The sequence below is a fragment of the Micropterus salmoides genome, unplaced genomic scaffold, assembly GCF_014851395.1.
Source record: "Micropterus salmoides isolate LMB-PRFRI ecotype aquatic unplaced genomic scaffold, ASM1485139v1 Ms_hic_scaffold_8, whole genome shotgun sequence".
Lineage (NCBI taxonomy): Eukaryota > Metazoa > Chordata > Actinopteri > Centrarchiformes > Centrarchidae > Micropterus > Micropterus salmoides.
The window spans coordinates 28,268,269-28,281,334 of NW_024044570.1; the positions used below are offsets into that span (position 1 = coordinate 28,268,269).

A 13,066-nucleotide genomic window follows, 5' to 3' on the forward strand; every position below is an offset into this window, starting at 1 on the left:
GAGCATTTTGACTTGGCGCACGGCCGGCTTCGGTGTTTTGTATGAGATTACACCTTATTGAAGGATGCTGGGTTAAAAAGCAGCTCGGCTCTTCTCTATTACTGCTCTCTGTTTCAACGCGATTAGAGGTTATTAAAAAATCCACACTGCATCCACAACAGCTCCAGAGGTCAGTTAGCAATTAACACCTAAAGACAAGATCTGTAATTGGAAAATGGGTCTCCTCCACCTCTTCAAGGTAAAAAAAAATAAATATTTGCAGACGATTTAGGGCAGAGAGGAGGGGAAAAACAAGTCAAGATATATGTGCAATAAATGTCAAGTGAAGCAGGAATGAAACTCAGTCTGGGTTTTTACAGTGCCGTTACAGGAAGCTGCACACGCTGAGCAAGAAATGCTCCTGCCGTGAAATGCTGATTGGGTGAAAGTGAACTTTTTGGGACAAACATAAAAGAAAACTATTAAAATATGACACATGATTTAGATGAGGTAAGTCTTTTCCAGTTCCATAATAGGCAGATTTGGTCAGAGCATCTACTGACCTTCATTTGAACCAACTACCGTAAAACTTCAGTTAAAAGCCTTTTCCCAATTAGACGCCTGTCCCTTTACTGGCCTGGTGTGGCTATGCATTTCGACAAATAAACACAGGTCTCAATTAGACCCCTGGGGTCTGTATTATGAAGCAAATTTAACATACCCAGGATATCTTTTCATCTTCACTAACTCTAACAATTGCGTTCAGGATAAACAGCCACACGAAGCTGGTTATCAACTCGGTAAGTGAACCCGGGGTTTCCTAATCCAGCTATGAGCGCGTTCACATACAGTCCCCTCCAAAAGTATTGGAACGATAAGGCAAATTCCTTTGTTTTTGTTGTTCACTGAAGACGTTTGGGTTTAAGATCAAAAGATGAGTATGAGACAAGAGTTCAGAATTTCAGCTTTTATTTCCTGGTATTCACATCTAGATGTGTTAAACACATTAGGACATGTCACCGTTTGTATTAGACCACAGCATTCTTAGGTGAGCAAAAGTAATGGAACAAATAATCTTAAAGTAAATAACATTTATTTTTTGGTGGCATAACCCTTGCTTGCAGTAACTGCCTCAAGCCTGCGACCCATCGACATCACCAAACTGCTGCATTCTTCATTTGTGATGCTATTCCAGGCTTTTCCGCAGCTTCTTTCAGTTCTTGTTTGTTTCAGGGTGTTTCTCCCTTCAGTCTCCTCTTAAGGAGGTGAAATGCATGCTCTGTTGGGTAAGTCCTTTGTTTTGTTGGCAGTAGGGCTGACCCCGAATAGTCGAAGATTCGATGCTTCGATGGGCGGAGCCTTATTCGACTGTCAATCTCACAGTCGAAGCATTGCAGTGAAACAAGGATCATGCCATTTTGGCTTTATGGGGGTGCTCAACGTCTGATTTTACATAGAACTACCAGTTTTCTCCCAATAAGTTAATATACAGCCTATTACAATGTACATTTCAACGTTTCAGCCGGCTACATGAAATAGTTGTCGGCAGCAGTAATGCACGTAAAAGTCTGCACAAGACCGGTGAATGACAGGCGAGAGAGAGAGAGAGAGAAAATGGTCTTCAAAAAGCCTCAGTTTAGCTGAAAATTTACAGTGTAAGTTGAATGAAAAGAGACTGCAGCTCTGCAGCTTCTCAAGATTAAAGCGGAGCTACCGTGTGTGCTTTGGCTCATTGTCCTGCTGCATGATAAACTTCCTCCCGATTAGTTTCAATGCATTTCTCTGTAAACTGGCAGACAAAATGTTTCAGTACACTTCTGAATCATCAATAAATATTAATGAGCCTGTTCCAGAAGCAGCCATGCACACCTAAGCCATGACATTACCTCCACCATGCTTCACTTTGGCCTTTCCATCACTTTGGTGGAGATTAATCTTGGTCTCATCAGTCCAAGAGATTCCCGAACTTGCGGCTCATCTCTGTACTACCTTCCGATTGTTACTGCTACTTCTTCCAACAGTGGATTGTGAGACCTTCACCCCTGCACTGTGGAGGTCGTTGGTGATGTCACTTACTGATGTTTTGGGGGTTTATTCACAGCTCTCACGATATTTCTGTCATCAACTACTGTTGTTTTCCTTGGCCGACCTGTTCGACGTCTGTTGCTCAGTACACCAGTAGTTTCTTTCTTTTTCAGGACATTCCAAATTGTTGTGCTTGCTATGCCCAATGTTTGTCCAATGGCTCTGGTCGATTTTCCTTCTTTTCTCAGCTTGACAATGGCTTGCTTTTCTCCCATAGACAGCTCTCTGGTCTTCATGTTGGTTTATCCTCTTTTACAGGAAATGCAATCTTTATAGGTTTGAACCAAGATGAAAACTTAGACTAGTCATGCAGAGCTATTTAATGTTTGGATAATCAACCTAAAAGGCAACACCTCGGCAACAAGAAACATCTGTCAGTCACATGTTCCAATAGTTTTGCTCACTTGAAAAATGGGTGGGTTCAAACAAAGGGTGTCCTGAGCTGTTTAACACATCTAGATGAGAACTGAAATTCTGAACTCTTGTCTCATACTCATCTTTTGATCTTAAACCCAAATGTCTTCAGTGAACAACAAAAACAAAGGAATTTGCCTTACCGTTCCAATACTTTTGGAGGGGACTGTAAAAGAGGCAGTGTGTGCAGCAGATCACCAATCGCAAACGTGGACAAATCTGTACTGGCAACAGAGCGGCATATTTTACAAACCAAGAGCCAACTCTAATATTAGACAAATAAAACATAGTGTAAAGTAACACAGCTGCAGCTGACACATGCAGGACAGGAAAATCACAGACAGTGTAAATGCCTAAATTAACAGGCGTATAATATGAATAAGTTGCTTAGATGTAGCCTATTCACTGTCTCAAGGCCAGCCATGTCTGCTTACAGTTGTAAATGATGATTGGCCAATTGCTGTTCAGGGGAGGGGTTTACAGAATGGTCAACTGGATGCCTGAATGAAGGCTGTTGTATTACACTTGACACTGTACTTATCAACTTAAAAAAACCCGTACAGAATTGGTACTTTCCCAAGCACTGGTGTAAGGTTACCGCCATGTTTTTCATTCAGATGTCATATACACACATTATGGATGTAAACATGCACTGGAATAAGATTTATTCTGCATACTACAAGTCCCCCCCCCCCCCCCTCTCTCTTTCTATATATATATATATATACAGAAACTGCTTACCTTGAAAAATACCTCAGGCTACACAACAGAAATGTCAAATACACCTGAAAATAATTCAAATGGAAAATTTCTCATCTCCATGCTGTGGCTTTTTATTCACTCACAACCTCTTAAACAGAAGCAACATAAAGTGTTGCCCAGGCTGCTAAATCCCTTTGGCAGTGTGATGGAGGCAAGTATCCAAGTGCTAAATATTTGTGTAAATGCATGTCAAGTGTAGTGGAAACCTTAAAGGCATGTGTAGGTGCTGATTCTCTAGGATAATGGCTGTAATCCAACTTCATATGCACCAATACACCTGCCCACACACACACACACACACACACACACACACACACACACACACAGACACACACGAGGCTACTCTTCCTCCCTGCATTCCCACCAACCCACATACTGAGTCAATTACAAAGCTGAAATACTCTCACAAAAGTAATAGTGATAAGAGAAAGCAAATATACTTCCATCACATCTTTCCTCCCTCTAAAAACACCAGTTGGGTGCAGCAAAACAACATTTTCAGTCAGAACAGAAGACACGAGAGAAATGAATGATGGGTGGCAGAGGCAGATTGTCCCACATTCACACGTAACAGAATTTTTTTTTCAGCTCTATAGCAATCTGCAGAGAAAACGTATCTGCAACTGGTGAGTGTTTATCAGATAATCATCACGATCTGTTTGTTTGCTAAGCTCCAAACTTTAATTTCATTCTCAGCTGTAAAGCCATCAGCAGATTGTGATTGTGAGAGATAGGGAGAAATCAAATGTAATGGTAGCGAGATTGGCATTTCTACTGTATCATAATCGTGAAATGACTTCTATCTCTGTGCACGGTTGCGTTCCTGTATGCAGTCAAGGAACTAAACAAAACTGCAAACAGCCCTTATATACTGTAGATAAGTATGGCTGTGACAATATCAGCAGCAGATCAAGAGCAGAGAGGAATTACTTCAGCAACAGCAGACAGAAAATGTGTTCAAAAGCAAATCAAAGACAGTAGCTCTTGAGGCGAGACTCTAGATAATCTATTACCACTCGTGAGGTGAGACCAAAGGAGGAGGATGGTGCTTGGATCCCCCGTCAGCGAAAAGATGCAAATTTCAGCCCATTTGTAGTGGGAGAGGCCGTCTCTGTGCTTGGCTAGCTTTAAATGAAGCTGTTTGTCTTCCTAAATGAATACTCCCCACACTTAATCACTCTATTTCTCTGCTCCTCTCTTCTCCTGTTCCTCCTTATCTCCATTGCATCATGCCTGTGTCATCATCAGCCTGCCTCAGCATCAATGGAGCTTGTCTGCTGGCCTCTACTTCACACCGCTTTGTCACAAAAGTTCTGTTTAAACACACTGCAAGTTTCTAAAGGAGATGGGCAATTTATGGATCTTTGCCGCTACAACGCGTCTACCCATCTCTGCGTGTTAGGCACTAAAAAGTACATAAAAAGTAAAGTAGGCGATATTTAAAGTAGACGGGACATGGAGGGATGTGTGATGCCAAAACAAAATGATCATTTTCAGGTTGATGAAAACTCTAAGTGTAAAAGACTGCCCTCTCATTGTCTTGTTGGAGTTGTTCAGCGTTGAAAATATTTTCACCATCACATCAAGCTGATGTTTTGGCTGGCAGCAAAGAGTTGCTGTCTATTTAACAGAGGTTTCAATCTCTATGTACATTCCTTGCAAAAAATAATATCAGTTCAGAAGTACACAGGGCGCCAAATCAATGTAAAACAAGATTAAAATGAGCACAAATGCCTGTGTGCTAAATGCTAATGTCAGCACTGTAACATGCTAACAGATGTTTAGTAGGTATTATAATATACATCACATTTTTTAGGGACGCACAGCCTTTGCTTTGCCAGCAAACTAAATGCTGTGTACGAGAACCATGGCTAAATGATGATGCCAGTAACAGCAGAAAATTAATGCAATCAAATATAATGCAAACACAGATGTTTTTCAGATCACTTATATGTGTATAGAATTCCAGGAACCATGTCAAATTGACCAGATACAGGCAGGAACTGACCGGTCGGTAGAGAACAGAAAACAGATACATTGCCAAAAGAAGGGTTGGTTGTGAGGGGGTTGCAGTGTCGTCAACACAGTGTGATAGAAAGTTCACAGTTAAACGTAATAATTTTTATAAACAACACAGATGTGTTTGTGTGTTTGAATAATGTATCTGAGTATGACATAGAAATATTTAGCATGACTGTGAAGAAGGGAAGTGAGAAAGCCCAGACCATTTAAATAGAGCAAGTTCAAGAACCAGGTTAAAGGGTTGTTGCAGCTGTGGGTTTGAATGCATTAGTTTCATCTTGTATGCATACTCTATATTTCATCTTTAGTTTAAGTATGCAGCTGGTTCTTTCCTGTGCTACAGCACAATTCCAGGAAAAAGGAGTGGGAGTTTGGGTCAGTACGTCCTGGTAGTCCAGATAACCTTTTTTAGACACGTTGGGTAAAATTGTTTTTGGTTACTGGTGTGAAACCACCTAAAGAGTAAAAAAGAGTGATGTAGGAAAGCTTGTCTGTGGAGTTCATGTTCAAATTTTGGATTTCAGCTGTCTACAATAATGGTTGTGTTCTGACAAACTTCTTCGACTCTTCGACGTCTTGGTCTCTGATATTGCATTTAATATACCTCTGCTAATTTGGTTTTATCTTAAACATTTTGTAACATTGAGAATATCTCTGATACTCTCAATCAGTCTTAGTATTTAGAAGGATTATACATTGATCATTTCTAGCACTTAGAATTCTGACAGTTTGATTTATGTTTCCTGCAATTTGATTTATGCCAACATTTATTTCTTATATTATATTCTGAAATATAATATTGTATTACATCTACTATTGTTTTACATTTTTGACATTTATTGGTCTTTGTGTAATTAATAAAAATATTTGCAAAATGTCTAGCCGATAGTAATTAATTCTTCCATATTGTGCCGAGGGAAACCCATAACACCATCCAAATGTTGAGAGAGACATTTGACTAAAAAACAAAAATGTCAAACTCATGGTGGCTGTAGAGGAAAAGTCAGGGGATCACCCCAGTCAGTAGGATTCTTCGCCTGGGGAGCATAAATCTGTACAATATTTCATGGCAAACAATGTAATGGTTGTTGAGATACTGACACACAAACCAATATCTTTCCTAAAGCCACGCCATCAGCAGAACTAGACGCATTTTAGCACAATACCCATTTATAGTATAGTTTGTATTTGTTAGGAGAAATGTATTTGTGCAGAACCCTTCCATCCTTGTCTTTATTACAGTCCATCTGCCCTCAGCAGTTGTTCGACCCTGAACATTGCAAAGTATTTTAAAAGTTAATCCCAATGTGCCTGGAACTGAATTAGGTTTTTCAAATCTAAAGTAATCCAATCACCTTTGAGGCTCTGACATTTTGCATCTTGCTAACAGCTTAACATAAATGGAGATGGCAATCCCTGCACCACAGACTGCTCTCCTTTATTTAGGGCTTAATTATGTTGCAGTGATGAAGTCAGAAAGTTTCGAAACTTGCCTAAGCTAAGTAACTTCTTTATTCAAGTGAAGAGTGTTTTTGTACAAATGAGATAATTAATGATGTATTATTTTCACTGAAAAATTTAACAGTCCAAAGCCAAAATTAACTGTACACAAGTGGGGATTGATTCTGATAAATTGGTTTCAGAGCTGGAATTACATGAATTAACAAGTGAGATTATGGTTAATTGTCTCCATATAAATCCCCCTTCAATATTAAAAGATACGAAGCTTGTGAGCCAGTTCCGACAGACAACTCCAGTAGATGCGCGACACTCGCACATGACAAACTTTACTTAATGCATCAAATACATTGAACGCACCCTTTGCAAACTGCCGGTCTATTTAAGATGATTTTGGTCTGGTATGCTGCTGCTGCACTGCTCATTTGCAAACACTTTCTGTAAACCCAGCTGGAAATGTTTCTGCTGCTTCTACAGTGAAATCAATGATTGATGGTGATGAAGAAGCCCGATAAAAAATGTTTTGGGACTGCTGGAAACATGCTTACTTTACATCTGATCACTTAAGATATACTGAAAATTCAAGCACTTCTCACTCTAGGAGTTCTTCCAGTCTACTGAAAAACATTGAAACATTTTATACTCCAGGCAACCATTAATTAACCATAAATTAAGTTAAATAAACCGTTGAAGAACACAAAACAAAGAGCTGGTACTGCATCACAGGAAAAAACAAAACATTTTTTGGGGGGATAAAATAAAAACAAATATGGATATGAAATTATTTCATGCAATGTTGGTTAATCCACTCAGCATAATCATGGGTGAAAGTGGATATAATTCACCCCTGCACACCCACCAAAAAAACACTTGATGATATTTTGTATTTGCACTATACAATATAAAGATGTCACTTGTTGAAAAGTGGTGGGGACATAGGGGCTCTGAATAGGGGTGTGAAGAGACACTTAGCTCGAGAGATGAACGAGATGAAAACATTCTTAAATGGTGTTTTAAAGATATCCTCAATGCCGAGATATATGAGCGGGGATCTGAGGGGACCTCTGCCAGGAAATTCTGATCATTAAACACTTCATTTCCTGCAATCTGGTGAATGTTTCTGCAGCAATTTATGGTGGAAATATTTTTATTTATGTAAAAGGAAACACAAAGTTCAGGTAGTACGTGAAATTTCAAAATATATAAATATAATAGAATACAATGTGTGCAGCTCTCAGACATTCTGTGTTGCTTTCAGATCTGTTTCTCCTGTAGATGAATTTTCTTCATCATCCCTGCTGAGGTAACACATATGTAGGCATGATTTAGTCTTCCCTCCTCTTTTGTCATGTTCAAAGAGAAGGGAAAACTTGGCCAAAAGGAAACTGTGTCAAGAAGTTACTGATTGGTAAACGCATGTTTTTGGGTCATTTTATAATCAGTAGCTTGTTTTTTTTTTTAGCTTAAGTTCCTTTTTTTGGCAATGCACATGTTTTTCTCAATATTATATTTTTTTATCTATATTACCATTGCATGTTTTCAGTGCAAATAAACCTTTCTAAAGGCATTTTCATTTATTATTTAACATACTACATTTCAGAATGTTTTTTTTTTAACAAATTATGCTTTTAAAAAGTGGTGGGGACATGTCCCCAGCGTCCCCAGTGTAAATGACACCTATGATACAATATATTGTAATATTTAGACCATTATCACAGTATTTTCTAAATTTCAGGTTGCAGCATCCAAGTACTGCAGAACACTATCTTAGTGGTATGGATGCAGGAAGGATGTAAGTCAAAGACACTCTGCAAAGGCCAAATTCATCCCCTCCTCTTTCTTTAGGCTTTGCCCTCCTGCTTGTCCACCACTACTCCGACACAAGACACCTCCACCTACCCCAGGTTGGCAGTTAGACAGCCCTGCTATTCTCCCATCTGCCCAGAGATGAGGGGAGCAAGCAGACGAATTGACTCCAGGGGCAGCCAGGTGTAATCCACAGCTACCGGCTACAAACGGACCTTTCTTTCTCTCTCCTCCCTGCTTCTCTTTATCTCTGTGTATCTACCCCCCCAAACAATATTTTGCTACAAACACTTTGGCTTTAGGCTAATGCTCTCTTTCTGTCGGACTTTCACATTCGGGTGTTATCGCTTTATTGTTATCGTTTTATATTTTCTTTCAGTTGTCTGACTTCTTCTCTGCACTATTGTAGAAGGGGAAGGAAAGACAGGGTTGTGACCAGCAGCAGTTTGAAATGTATCAATTTCTGCCCCTGCATGGTGTGGTGAGAAGAAAATCCATGATCTGTTTGTTCTTGGACTTTCCTCTTGGGGGGAAAATGTGTTGTAGCAGTGAAGTTTTATGAGAGGGGGGGAGGGCAGGGAGCACAACACATTTGAAGGGGGAAAAGTACAGCCAGTTCCATTTTCATTTTTGGCTACATTTTCCTACATGTGATCAGTTTTTCTCACTGTGAAATAAGTCTGGCAAGTGCTCTGGCCACCATTGAATTCATAGGATTAAAAAAAGGTCTACTTGTAGAGTGTGTCACCAAGGACTTCTGGCTACATTTCTTTCGCTCATTAGAATAACCATCAAATACCAGGACAGCTTAGGTACAAACAACCAGTGGGTGATGCCCTTGGCTAAAATATTCAGCGTTATTACTATGATTATTTTCCTCAGCCACATAAAAGTAGATGATGAAGGAAATTAAATAACAACAAGCAGGGACTAGAGGAAGCCAGGAGCAAGGCTCACGTATGAGGAATGGCTCATTGGGAAATGTCACAATACATCATGCTGCAGCTAAACAGTCAGGAAGATAAATTCACAGGTGGACTACAGCAAGGTAATAGAGGAGAATGAGAAAAGATAAATGAAGGCATAATCTAAAATGAGAAAAGGAGGAGATGAGAGCAGGACAAAAGGAGCTTTGAATGGGAGTGATTTTGGAAATTATATTATTATATGAAGTAGATTTTCTTTTACTGAAATCTAGTTAAATCTATTCCTTCACTTTACAGAGTCTTCCAGCAAATACAGTACACATACAGTAACAGCACAATACTGAGCCATTACACACAAGGTAGCCCGGCCATGCACGGCTGAAATTTTTTGAGTTTTGTTATAACTGTTATGTTGAGCTCTGTATATTATCACACTGGAATACTTATTTTTCCTTTACTATGTGTTGAACAGCATTGTGCTGTATAGTCCTCAGTTAAGAAATGTGTTTTCACAGCCGTTACAGACCATTATGTGGGCAGAAGTTGAATCCCAGCACGGCAAATAAAACTACACACAGTAAGACACTAAACAACACAAGACACAAAACCCCCCCAGAAAACAGAACAAAACATACAGCACATATAAAGATATGTGTTTAATATCAGGCAAAAGGTAAACTAAAATGTCAATCTTTAAACATTCTGATCTAGGTTAACAAATACCTTCTTTAAATGAAACAATTTCAAGGCTCATCTTTTCATGGCAACAATTTCAAGATGTGAAATTCTACAGAAAAGTTCTTAAAGTTCATAAACCCTTACTGAGACAGATTTGCTTTCAAGAATTTGATGTCTTTGTACGTCTTTCCTTGGAAGCAAAATAAGAAAGCATAGGGAAGCAATTCATTTGGAAATTTGTATTTGATGAATTTTAGCACAACTTTAACAACAAAATAAAACAAATTGTAGTGAGAAAAACATGACAAAGACCTTGTGAATCAATGCATTTTAATGGAAATAACAGTTACTTCTATGCATTCTCCACTCACTCTAATTCTGAAGGATACGGTATCCTATCTGATTTTGTATTTTCCTGTTGCTGTCTGTCTGTCTCACCACTGTATAAGTCCCAGACCTTGTTAAAACTCCCTTCAGATAACCCACTTCATTCTGTCCCATCACTCATCAGCCTCCTCAGGGCTTCAGCAAACACTATCGCATGGCACCCTGCTAATCTGATTGGCTGATCAGAACTGTAAATGAAACCAGCCAGAGCCAATTACAATAGGCACAAGTCATTAAGAGAGATGACTTCGGGGAGAGAAATGGTGCTGGGGACAGGTGCATCGCTGCTAGTCTGGCAAATTACTTTCAGAATAGAGTTTAGGTTATCAGTTGCTGGCTATTATACCAAGTGATTGGAGAAGGAGGGCATTGATATGGCTTAAAGTAGGCTTACACTGCAAGCTCTTTTGTACTAATTAAAGACCAACATTGGCTTCCTTGGCAGATTTCTTGTTTTGGTCTGCTCCCAGAAAAACTCTGCTACAGGATTTTTACTTTAAGGTGTCAGGTCAAAATGAAAAAAAAAAGTATCTACACATCCAAGTGAAACAACTTTAATTAGAAAGTTTATTAAACTCACACCATTAACAACACTTGAGCAAGATCTCATGGCCTACTGGACCAATCTGAACTTCTAAAAAGCTGCTTATAATTTATTTTATTGTAGTTTGCTTTCTAGCTACTGTGCACACAGCAAAAATAGAAAATGAGTAACACATTCAAAGATGATCAAAGGCCCTATAGATGCACCTGTCCTCTCACACCTGCTCCTCATTCCCATTCATTGTCTACAGGCATTTTGACTTGTCACAGTAGGAAAAGCGCTGGTGTAAATAAATAAAAATCAATGATGGCTGAATTCCATTTAGGTGCCTTGGTTTCAGGGTCCTGGTATTGCGCTCACTGTTGAGTTATCATCATTGTATGAGTAACAACTGTAGCTTTTCTTACTGTGACAAGTGACACTGGGTATATCCCAATTCCCTTAATTGCATCCATGTTTCCCTCACTTGCGTCTTTTTCCTTGAATCTAGTCCCGCCCACTTAATCAAGGAAACACGTTTTTAGAGAAATTAGATTCTCTCTTTTCTCCGAACCGCCATCTCAAGGGACATGGTTCGGAGTTTGTATTTGCATATACTACACTGTCCAAATAATAACATTTGTCAAAAACCTGCATTTTGTATTGATGGCTGTGTATAATCCAGTCAAACCTGTGTGTAAATGGACTTCACTGCTCAGATGCTGAATGTACATTTTAAATGTATAATTATTTAATAATCATTGGTGTCATGTGTCTTAAATTCATTATTTAACTATCCAGGTCTGTGTGGCTGCGGTTAGGCATAGCGGTGCTTTATGCTAAATGCTCACACCAGCATGGTAACATTCTCACAATGACAATGCAAAAATGCAGATGTAAAGCAGTTACAGTGCTAACCATGTTCACTATCTTGAATAGCATGCTCACTTTTTCTAATTCCCGTCAGCTGAGACTAAAGGGAATGCCATTTAAATTATTGGACAAATCAATACCTGATGATGGCACTAAACATCTGCCAAACTCATGTTTAATTTGCTCTGGCAGATATGTCTGGCCCCCCTCCCATTCAGATAGATTTTCACCCAATGTGGACCAGGCTTGACAGTCCATGGCAGTCCATCTAAAGATTGTTGAGATATTTCAGTCAGGACCAAAGCTGTGAGCCAACCAACTAATTGACCAACAATGCCGTCCGTAGAGGCATGCCATTAGCATAGCTACAACATGTTCCTTTCCTTAGAATATGGGGCATTTGTTGGCAGGTTTGCCAACAACGCCAAACTAATTTGCATATTGACATCTGATCACAATGTGGGCAGAATCAATATAATGGGAAACATTATTAATACCAGGTATAAATCCAAAAGCCCATGGATCGGCACTACACAGGTAACAGGTATACATAGCCCAAGCCTCAGCCAACCCTACTTGATTTGTCTGACTGTTTGGACAGATCTTCCAAACATTGTATTGAATCCTGGACACAGTAAACTTGGTTTAACTTAACTAATCCTGCAGTTGGTGACATTGTGTAAATCCCAGCAGATATTTGCAGAGCTGTATGTAGGGGCCTACTAAATGTGGTTAAATGAAAGGACTGTTTCTTTACATGTGGGATCTTTAATGGAAAAATACACCTTTCATGATGCTTTGCTCTTAGCCAATGTAATTACAGTTTGTTTTGATTGACGTAAACTGAGCCAATTAGAGATCACTTGAGGGGAGGGTAGAAAAAGATAGTCGGAAGAGAAAGAACGAGAGAAGACACGTGCGAGAGACAAGCGGCTGTGTATCAATGTGGGGTAAAACCTTTAGTTGAACTCGGAGAGAATTAATATTAGTAGACTTAAGTACACATGTATGGGCACAAATATTACCTTGCAGTTAATTTATTTGTTGTAGTAGGCTCAGTCGTTTGTTTTTCTTCCAGTGAAAGTGATAAGTGTAGCTCGGTCAGTCCCCCGTTCGTGTTTGCAATAACAGAGAAAAGTGTAAAAGTGCAAAC

General features: G+C 39.3%; 1 protein-coding gene across 3 annotated transcripts in view; it reads right to left on the reverse strand.

The window, feature by feature from the left end:
- The window catches only part of cdh13 (cadherin 13, H-cadherin (heart)), a 338,083-nt gene that overhangs the window by 37,616 nt on the left and 287,401 nt on the right, over positions 1 to 13,066 (reverse strand). The window lies entirely within an intron of this gene.